Below are 10882 nucleotides of genomic sequence, written 5' to 3' on the forward strand. Positions count from 1 at the left end.
TTCAGGATGGGGTTGTTCCAGGTGATGGAGAGAAGGTGGAGGGAGGAAGTAGGGAGGGCAGGTGCTGTATGTGAGCTCCACCTGTTACCAAAGTCCCAGAATAAGGGCACACATTGGTTGCAAACACCCTGGCTCAATGAACAAAGTCTGCCAGGGGAGAGGGAAGGTTCTGCAAGGTGCTGGGGACCTTGGAGAGAAGCTGAAGTACTATAGGCAGATGGACGGTGCAGCCGAGACAAACTGGTGGGGAGGAGCGTGAAGTCCAGAAACATCAGTGGGCGCCCATAGAGACACGATCCTCACCCAGACATCCCGGCTGGGGGCTGGACAAGGAGCGCCATAGGTGTACCTGCCCCAGGTGCCTCTCAGCAGCCAGGGTGGGGAGTCTGCCTGTTGGCAGGCCCAGCAGCCCCTCTGATGCCACCATCTGGCACAGGTCCTGGCACCCAGACGACCTTAAGCAAAGGATCGTGATTGCTATCAGTCCACTGGGAGCGTCCTTGCTGGGGCCTTCATGTAGAACCCTTAGCTGCGGATGTTGAAAGCCCCGAAGGCACCGTCAGATCCATGGGTGTCCAAGTTCAACTTCCCAGGGCCCCATGGATTCCTAGACCTCCTGCCCCTTGTGTTTTGTAGCAATGGGACTGGCTTCCTGGAACTTGGTCAAGGCAGGGAGGTATCTTAGATTTGTGGATTGCCGGAAGATTCCCGCCCTTTCTGAGTCCCCCACCCCCAGGAAAGGGCATGGCTGGAAGCCAGGCACCCCCAGGGATCCAGCCGGGATCCAGACCTGGACCTTCCCGTGAAGGGAGTGATGGTCCCTGGTTTGTCTACCTCGTGGGAATGTGTGGAAACGAACACACTTGACGTCCACATACATTTCATTGGACACATAGGTACCCAGGGACGCTGGGGCCGAGTGTGCGCAGAGATGGTTGAGCTGAGGCCTCTGTTGTCAGACGGTCACCGGCTAAGTGAGGGGCAGGTGCCAGTGGCAACACCGTGAAAGGTGGAGACGGTGTATAATGACCACGGCTCCCCTTGCGCGCCACCCACTGGACCACGCGTTTTGCCTCCATTACGCTCTCTGAATCCTGCAGCCGTTCTGGCGAGAGGAGAACCTGATGAAGACACTGTGCCTCGGGGTGAACTAACTCGCCGGGAGCCAGGGGTGCAGCCAGGACTCCCACAGCAAGCTGCTGAGCCCAGGGGCGCCGGGTCAGGGTTAACCACCTCCGTTCCCCTCAAGAGCCGGGGGCCCTGGGTTCCGGGCGTTGCTCCCAACCCCAGCCCTTTGGCGATGATGCGCTCCCAAGGGCTGCTGGGCTGTTCCTCATGGTGGAGCCCAGAGCTGCCAAAACCTTCCTTCTGCTCCTGGCCAAGAGCACAGACCAGGCCTCCTACTGTGGGTGGCCACCAGGGGGCGCAGCGCACCCACCCTCGGCCCGTTAGTTTCCGCCCAGGGTTTATGGGGACCCAGCAAGCATTTGAAAACCACGTGAGAAACACACCCCCAGGCATAAGGCCAGAACTTAGCAGGCGTGACACCCTACAGATAAGGAGATGGCTGCCCCTCGGCCCAGAAAACTGGGTCAAGGGAGAAAGTCTGACCCAAGTGGGCAAAGGCGAGAACCCTGAGCAAGTGCACTGGCTGAGGTCTCCACGGGCCATGGGCCGCGCAGCAAGGCCGGCCCGACCGTGGAATGTCCCTGGCTTCCCACTCCCACCGCAAAAACATCCTGCTGAGGGAGCGAGCCAGACCCCAGGGGCCCGCAGAGCACGATGCCAGTGTGAGAACACCCGTAACTGGAAGGTGCACAAGGCAGAAAGCAGTTGATGGCCGCACAGGAGGCTCAGGAACCGGGGGCGGGGGGGGGGGGGGGGGGTGTTGCATCACATTGTAAAAAGTTGACATACCACGGAACGGCACGCTTGAAAATGGTCCATGACGTGTTGCATGGATTTTACCTAAATCTAAAAATGTGTGTGTGTGTGTTTGTGATTTCAGAGAGGAAGGGAGAGGGAGAGAGAGAGATAGAAACATCAATGATGAGAGAGAATCATCGATCCATTGCCTCCTGCACGCCCCCAACTGGGCATGTGCCTCGACGGGGAATCGAACCTTTCTCAGGTCAATGCTCAATATCTGAGCCACACTCCGGGCTAAAAGTGTTTTAAAATAAATAAAACAGTCATAAATACAAAGTGTTTCTCCTAAATGTGCTCATTTGATGGAGTGAGCCTGTGAGGTGGGCTGACTGTGTGCTGTGGGTGTGGAAACGAGGCTTTGAGAGACCTGGGCAGAGCCTCCGGGGTCCTGGGAGCAGGAGGGAGAGCAGACCAGCTGCCCCCCATGGCTGGGCTGGGGCGGGACGAGAGACGGTCTGGGCCTGGTCTCTGGTCCAACAGGCCGGGGTCCCCCTGCAGTCTGCATGGTGGGTCACATGGCCCCCAGCAGCCAGGCCTTGGGGCAGAAAGGGAGGGAAAGAGGGGAGGTGAGGGGGAGGGAGAATCAGGACCGGGAACAATGGGAGAGAAATGCTGAACCCTTCCTTTGTGCACTGGCCTGCGGGGGTTTCATTTGAGTTTTCTAAAGAAATCGGAGCCCATAGAATTGTTCCAGAAATAGAGCCCAGATTGCAACGAACGTCCTGGAAATCAGACTTCCTGTTACCGGATTGAGCTTCCCTCTAGCAGCTGACCTTTCCGGATAAAGGTGGAACATTCAGGCGCGGCACCTCGGTCATTGTCTGGGAGGCGGTGGGAGCCCGTAGCCCTGACGCACAGAGGCAGAGAGGCCAAGCCTGGAAAAAGCAGAGCCCTGGGGGATGCTGAGGTCCAATTCTTCCTGGGGGTGCGGGGAGAGGAGGAGGGGCGGGGGCAGCCCCTGGGAGACCAAGCCCAGCCCCCTCCCTGACCTGCAGCTCTTCTGAGCCCCTGGCGAGAGGGTTGCCTCCTTTTCCACTTGGGCATCAGCTGGCAGGACCAGGGCAGGAACAGCCTGCTGGGCTGCTGGGAAGTCATGGCCGCCTGCTCAGCCTTGCCTGGAGGATCTGTCACCCCTCCCTCCTCGCACTCCCACCCTCCATCTCGTCATGCTTCCAGTGGCCCCAGCATGGCCATCTGCCCCCCTTTGCTTCCCTACCCGCCTCATTCCCTGGAGAGACACAGAGGTCCCCTGTGTTTTCTGTGCCCAGCACGGTGCCTGGCAGAGGCAGTGTTGCATGTTGGGAGGAAAGAACTGATGGACGGAATGTCTTCAGGAGAGAGAGGATGACAAGGCATTGTAGGTGCAGGGTTCCTTTGCCAAAGTGTGTGCACCCAGGTCAGGCTGGGCCCCTTCCAGCCCAACACTGATGAGCTGATGTTATCTGTGGTTCTGACTTCTGTCCTCTGCCCACCTGCCCACAGGACCAGCGTGCCTCCTCCTAAGGTAGCAAAGGCCTGACCCTGCCACATACATCCTGGGTGGATTTGGGCAAATTTCTTCGTGTCCCTGAGCCTCAATGTCCTCATCTGTAAAATGTGGACAAGAACAGCTTCTTCCTTGTAGTTTAGTTAAGGCTTGAAGGACACGATAAAATGAATTGCTCAACACCAGTGCCACACACATGGTGAGGGCCTAAGAACTGGTTAAAGATGTTTAGTATCTATATATATAAAAGCCTAAGTGACCGTTCGACCATTCAACCAGTAGCTATGATGTGCACTGACCACCAGGGGGCAGATGCTCAACGTACAGGCATGGGAACATGGAACAGACTGATGAATCTCAGAGAGAGGGGGCAGTGGGGAGGGAGGGAAGAAATTAACCAAAGATCTTATATGCATACTAGAGGCCCAGCGCATGGATTCGTGCACTGGTGGGGTCCCTCGGCCTGGCCTGCGTGGATCAGGCCTAAACTGGCAGTCCGACATCCCTCACAGGGTCCTGGATTGCAAGAGGGTGCAGGCCAGGCCGAGGGATCCCACAAGTGCACGAACCTGTGCACTGGGCCTCCAGTTAGTAAATAAAAATACAGGAAGCTGAGTTACATTTGCATTTCAGATAGGTGGCAAATTATTTTTTAGTACAAATAGTCCCAAATATAGCATGGCGCACACACACACACACACACACACACACACACACGTTTGTTGTTTATCTGAATACAAACATAACTGGCTGTCCCGTATTTGACCTGGCAACCCTACAGGTAAGTCTTCTCGACGCTTCTGACACCATTGCTCCCAATTCTCTGTTTTCAGTGTCCTCTGTTAAACTTCCTGGTCGGGCAGGGTCTTTTGTTGCTGGATCCTGCCTGATACAGACGCGGGGTCCGACATGAGCCTGTTCGTGGAATCCTAAAGTGACTCCTGTACCCCGCCTTCTGCTCACCTTCCGGCTCCTCGGGAGTTCAAAGAAGAAACATGGAATTCAAAACAATTACTCGCTGAGCATCCGTGTGTGCCAAGCCCTCAGAAATCTGGCAGCGATAAAGCACGTTGCTATCTTAATTGCTGGCATCGAAACACCCCCCAGAGAGAAGTTTTGTTTAGAAAAACACCTTAAGGAGCCTTGCTGGGGAGAAATCTGAGACCCCGAGGGCGGGGACCAGGCCCGCACAAGCCCTGGCGGGCCTGCTGGCTTAAGAGTGAGGGGGGTCTCTTTTGCCTCTGGGAGCAGGGAAGGGACGGTCCAGCTGCTGCGTCCCTGGGCAGCAAAGCATCCCAGACCCAGCGCTGTGAGGCCGCGGCTTTAATTTGCTGGCTGATCGTGTGGGTCTGGAATTGGGACAGAACTCGGCAGGGGGTCTTGTGTCTGCTCCAGGCCTTCAGGGTCTCGGCCTCAGACGGATGAGCCATCCCAACAGCAGGTGGCTGATGCCACCTCAGCGTGGAGAGAGGGGCCGGGTGACCAGGGCGTTCCTCACGGCCTCTCCGTGTGGTCGGGGCTTCCTCGCAGTATGGTGGTCTCGGGGAAGCTGATGTCTTACACGTCAGCTCATTTCCCAAAACAAGCACCCCAGCTCACGAGGCAGAAACCTCAACTCCTCCCCCTCCTCCTCCTCCTCCTATTGGGGGGAGTCCCAGGCCTGCCAGTGGAGGAGAGGAGGGCAGCACCCCCTACTGGCCGGAGGAGGGTGAGAGATCCCACAGGAGAAGAGCAGGTGAGAGGGGGAATATGGTGACAATGGTCTTTGAGGGGAAAAGCACAAGAGAGGAGAGAGAGAGAGGAGAGAGAGAGAGAGAAGGCGAGAGAAGAGGGAGAAGAAAACCAAAGGGCTCACGTGCGATTTGGATTCTCCGTGGAGGGAAATGGCAGTGAGGGGGGCAGGGGGCGGCCTTGCAAACTTAAAAATGGGCCTCGCACTTCATCTGGGAGTTGCACGCATGCCTGGGAGGGTGAGGTCTTTGCTGCCTTCCACAGACTTCAGCCAAGTATCCTGTCCTCACAGAGGCCTTGGGCTGGAGTGTGTGTGTGTGTGTGTGTGTGTGTGTGTGAGAGAGAGAGAGAGAGAGAGAGAGAGAGAGAGAGAGAGAGAGAGAGAGAGAGTGGAAGGACAAGTCTGAACGCCTGTGGCTGGGGGTCGGAGGGAAGCTTGGTGACCTTAGGACCAAGAATCTGTCAGTGATCATTGCACAGAGAGCTCAAGCCCATTGAATAATGGCCCCTCTCCAAGGATGACCCCACCCTGACCCCAGAACCCCGAGAACGTCACCTTACTTGGCGAGGGGCAGTTTGCAGAGGTGATGGAGCTACGGGTCTTGGGATGGGAGGACCACCCTGCTTGCCCCGGTCCGGCCCAGTGCAGTCATAGGGTCCTGTAACTCTGGGGCAAGGGCCTGGGTCCGGGATGCAGATGTGAGAACAGACCAGGTGGTGCCTTTAGCGGGGGAACAGCAGCTGCGTCTGGGATTTGGGACAGGCCCTCCCCCTGAGCCTCCCAAAGGAACGGGGTCCTGCCCTCCCCTTGACTTTCGCCCGAGGAGGCCCTTGCTGGGGCCGTTTGTTACAGCGGGCACGGGGAGCGCATACAGCCATCCACCAGGACAGTGCCGCGGGGACTTCTTGTTAGCTGCCAGCTGCATCTGGGGCGGGGGGTGGGAGGATGGGGGGGGGGCGGGGAGAGGGATCTGTCCCTTCCCTTGTTCATGGAAACTGTGAAGCCAAGGAGCCCCGAGGGCTGGTCTTGGGGGTGTCAGAGTGTGTGCCAGTGTCCCTGACTCTGAGCCCATGTGCACGAGGGCCCAGGCAGAGGTGGCAGCTGAGGCCCTGGGTCCAGGGGACAGACAAGCCCCCCAATACCAGGGCTGGAGGCAGGGGGAGGAGCATCATTCCCCCACGGCGGGTCTCAGTGGGACTCAGGGGGTGCCTTCCCTGAAAAACACCCAAAACAGAGCTTTCAGAGGCTCCAGGGCTGGGTGACAAGGCTGAGCGGCCCTGGCAGCCGGGCCAGAGGACAAGCCGGGGCTTTGGTCCCTGCTCCCGGCTGAGGTGTTGGCCTCCCGGGGCCGGAGCAGCTGGCGGCCTGGACGGTAGGGCGGTTAATCAGTAAGGCTCTTGTTTGTCCGGCTCGGCCTTTTGGTGACTTAGCACCCGTAGCCTGTTCATGAGGGTTTGCCGTATCAGCATTTAATAAGGTAATGAGTAACCGGGGCCGGAGGCCTCCGGACCTGCCTTTCGTAAACAGCTGATCTCATGGGGACTTTGGGTGGGGGTGGGGGTGGGGGTGGGGGTGGGGGTGGGGGGGTGCAAACATCACGTGGTGGAGAACTTGTGGCCTCCGGTGAGGGTGGGGGTGGGGGCTGGGCCCCAAGCCGGCTGGTCTTGGGTTCAGGACCCAGTTCTCACCCCACCGTGGGGCCCCAGCCTCTCGGAGCCTCATGTCCACTCTGCAAAGGAAACTGAGACCCCCAAGGGGAGGACTGGCCCAAGGTGACACCAGGAGTCCAAACAGGTCTTCAGAACCAACCTTCGACCTCATGCAAACCAGTCCTCGCCTGTCAGGGTCCCTCCCACATCCTCAGGCTCTGGGGCCCGGAGGAGAGGAGACCCCGACCTCTACGCTGGGCACAATGACCAGGTCATTCCAGAGCAGATGGGGAGCGTGCAGGTGCCCGAGCTCAGCCACAGGCAACGTGGGTGAGAGAGAGACCAGTCCCCAACCCCCCGCCCTGAAACTGGCGGGGCCACCATGAGGTTCTCCCCAGAGGGCAATGGTGGGGCGCACAGGAAGCCAAGGTCCTGCGACAGGAAGTGACACCACATTGGAGCCGGGGCCTTCATGAGCTGTGTCCTCCAAGGACAAAGACAGGGCCTGCTCCCTAGTGGACGTGGTGCGCACCCTTTGAACGTGTTGTCTCATTTAATTCTTGCATGTGTCTTGCTCAGAGAGGCCGCCTCTCAGAAAGACGGATTCCCCGTTCGTCTCTATCCCAGCCCTGAACTCAGCTTCCACTCATTGTGTGTTTTATTAAAGACATTTATTTATTCATTCGACACGTAGTATTAGGTCCCTCCTAGCTGCGGGGACGGGGGATTCCATGGCGAGCAAAGGTTTTCTAGAAAGTAAGGAATTGTCTGGGCCATCACAAGCCTCTATGGAGATGCACAGCAAATCTTATGCAAACAGCTCTTGGTTTCCTCCCACTAAACCGCGCGCCTCTGAAGACGGGGCTGAGTCTGGCCTCCTGGGCAAATGGTGCGCTGACTGTCAGATCCTAAAAGCCACGGGTTAAATACGCAGGAATCTTGCCATCCAGTCAAACACTTGGTGGTTTCAAATTGATGATGGTGGGAGTATTTACACCATAGAAATCGGCAGAGACCATAAATCAGGGCTTTTTTCTTCTTTTTCTTTAAAATATATTTTTATTGACTACAGAGAGGAAGGGAGAGGGAAAGAGAGATGGAAACATCCATGATGAGAGAGAATCATTGATTGGCTGCCTCCTGCACGCCCCACACTAGGGATCAAGCTCACACCCCAGGCAAGTGCCCTGCCTGGGAATCTAACCGTGACCTCCTGGTTCATAGGTCAACACTCAACCACTGAGTCACGCCATCTGTGAGGGGTTTGTTTAGCAGAATTCCCGCACAGCCTCTTCCCCTCTGCATTGGGGGCTCACTTGCCATGAGAACTCGGTAAATACTCAAATTGATGAGCCCTCACAGTCCATTTCTGTGGAAGAGGCATGCGTTACGCCCATTTTTCAGATGAGGAGACTGAGCTATTAGAGCTTTACTGATTTGCTCGAGGTCGTATAGCTTGTAGGTGGTGAAGCTGGAATACTGACTTGGCTCTCTGGGGTCTATACGCTGCTCTCAGCCTCTCGTCTACACGGCCGGGCCTCCTGGCGAAAGAGAACCGCCTACATGTGGGCAAGAGGAGGTGAGGCGAGCGAGTGTTTGTGAGGTCGGATCTGGGTTTCTGAAAGTCAGGACCAGGCCCCTGAAGAGCAGAGGCAGGAAATGCTCTCGCCTGTTGTTGATCCGCCCTGTTTCCAAAAATACAAGCGCCCCCCTGGGAGGCCTGGAGTCCTTCCCAGGTAGGCACGTCTAAAGCCGACTTGAGGTGAGGTCAGCTGACACACCGGGGCCGACGGCTTAAATGTGTGCAGCTGTTGGCGGAGCACACAGCTAGGCCTGCTGCTTTTTATAGGAAAAGGGGGGTCGCTAGGGTTCTGTGTCGCTGGGCCTGAGCCGCGTGGGCCCTGCCTTAAGCCGAGAGCCCCTCTCGGGCGCTGTCTCCAGGCCTCCATCAGCCGCGGGAGCCCCCAGAGCAGGCACCTGGCAGGTGCTGTGAATGAATGAGACTGTGTGTCTCGGGTGATGGGCCTTCAACAAACAACCTACGCATATTCTGCTTTTAAAGCGACAGAAAGGCGGTACAATGTTATATGGGAAAACACAGGTAACCGTGAGAAAGACGAGAAAAGTTATAGCCCGGCCACGGGGATGACCATGTTTATCATTCTGGCGTATTCTTCTAAAACCGCGTGTGTGTGTACGTGTATCCTTACTAAATCGTGTAGTATATGTACACTCAGATTTGTTATTTTGACATGACCCTTTAGCAGGACAATTGCTCATGCTGGTAGAGTCCTATAAGAATTTTTATCTCAGAGTCTACTTAGCATGCTATCAGAGGAATCACCAACATTTATTTATTTAACTGGTCCCCTCATTTTTGACATTTAATTTTTTTATTCTTACAAATGTCACTGAGCTGGTGATGTTTCCACATGAGTAACTGTCCATCTGTTTGTTTGTTTTTGTTGTTGTTTTTTGAGAGAGAATAAGGGAGAGGGAGATAGAAATATCGATGGGACTGGGGACCGAACCCGCATGTGCCCTGACCAGGAATTGCCCCGTGACCTCTGGGTTCCTGGGTCGGTGCTCACTGGGCCACACCGGCTGGGCGTGGTTTGGCCTTTTGACTGTGAGTCCCTAGAAGTGGAATGGGTGGGTCAGGAGGTAAGAGGTTGTAAATCGGTGCATAACGCTAACTGGTTTTAAGAAAACGTGTTCTAGGCCCTTCACACGCAATGTGTACTAACTAGTATGTCTAACCTCACTGATCTGACGTGTCACCCGCCTGTGTTTCTGTGATGGCCCGAAGTGGGGGGAGCACGAATCTCTATTTATCCATGAGCTGGTCACGTTGCCTCCGGCTCCGCGTTGCGCTGGTGGGAGCCCAGGGCATAGCCCTCAGCACGGGCTCTGGAGAGGCTGCTGGCCCTGCCCCCGACGGCCCCTCCAGTGCCCGGGCCCGCGTGCCCCTCTCCGCCCAGTGTTGTCTGCGGTCCTGGAGGCTTCCAGCACCAGAACCGGGCCTTCCCCTGGCACAGGGCAGTGCAGATTCCAGGAGGACTGGCACAGCCTGGAGATTTCTGGGAAAAGCCACAGCCCACCTGGCCGGTGCCCGAGGCCGACTTGGCACCCTGCTGCCTCCCTTCTCTGTGGGAGGCAGGACTGGGGGCCCTGGGGAAGAGGCGGGCAGCCTGGCTCCCGGCTCACTTGGCTCCCAGCGAGGCTGAGCTGTGGCCTCCTCGGCCGGAGGGGAAGGAGAAGAGAAAACGTGAAGGAGAGGAGGAGGAAGAGGCTCCTGCCTCTGGGGCCTAGATTAGGAAGGAACTAGGATCGTTCTAGATTCTCCCTCAGATTAGTCAACTAGCGGGTCTACTAACTGAGAGACACTGATTTAAACTCAACAGCAAAATGGCATTGAGTTGACCCACGGTGCTTCCCGAGCAGGCGTGCTCTTCACCCCTCAGACCAGCAAGGAAACGGCCCAGAGAGGCTAAGTCATGTGCCCAAAGGCACACAGCTAGGAGGTGGGAGAATGGACTTGCCCCTGTCAGAGCTCCCCACTGCTGTCTGCTGCCTGTGTGGGCCTGGCAGCCGTCAATGGGGGGTGGGAGGAGGGGCCCAGGCCTAAATGTCCCGAGGTGGGTGGGGAGTGATGACCTGTCCATGAGTTCTCTCTCTCTCTCTCTCTCTCTCTCTCTCTCTCTCTCTCTCTCAGGCAGACAGCTCTGGTTGAAGGGCCGGGGGGGGGAGGCGTGAGCACCTCCAATTTTTGTCTCTGACCCTCCTGCCCTCCTCTCTTCAGGACTCTGTGAGCACATTGGTCCATTTCAAGATTCTGAACTTAATCGTTAGTCACACCCACCAAGTCCTTTTGCCGCGTAAAACGGCACAGTGGTGGCTCCCAAGGTGAGGAATACGGACATCTTTAAGGGGGCGGGGCTTATTCAGCAGGTGGCTGGGCCAGTTTCTGGAACAAGTGACCCGTCGGTTTTCCATCTTGGGTCGCGCTGCTAGAGATCAGCATCCAAAGGGCCTGGCTTTGCCCACAGGCCCCCAGCCCGGCCAGGAGAGGGTCGCCCCCGCTGG

The sequence above is a fragment of the Myotis myotis genome, unplaced genomic scaffold, assembly GCF_014108235.1.
Source record: "Myotis myotis isolate mMyoMyo1 unplaced genomic scaffold, mMyoMyo1.p scaffold_m19_p_16, whole genome shotgun sequence".
Lineage (NCBI taxonomy): Eukaryota > Metazoa > Chordata > Mammalia > Chiroptera > Vespertilionidae > Myotis > Myotis myotis.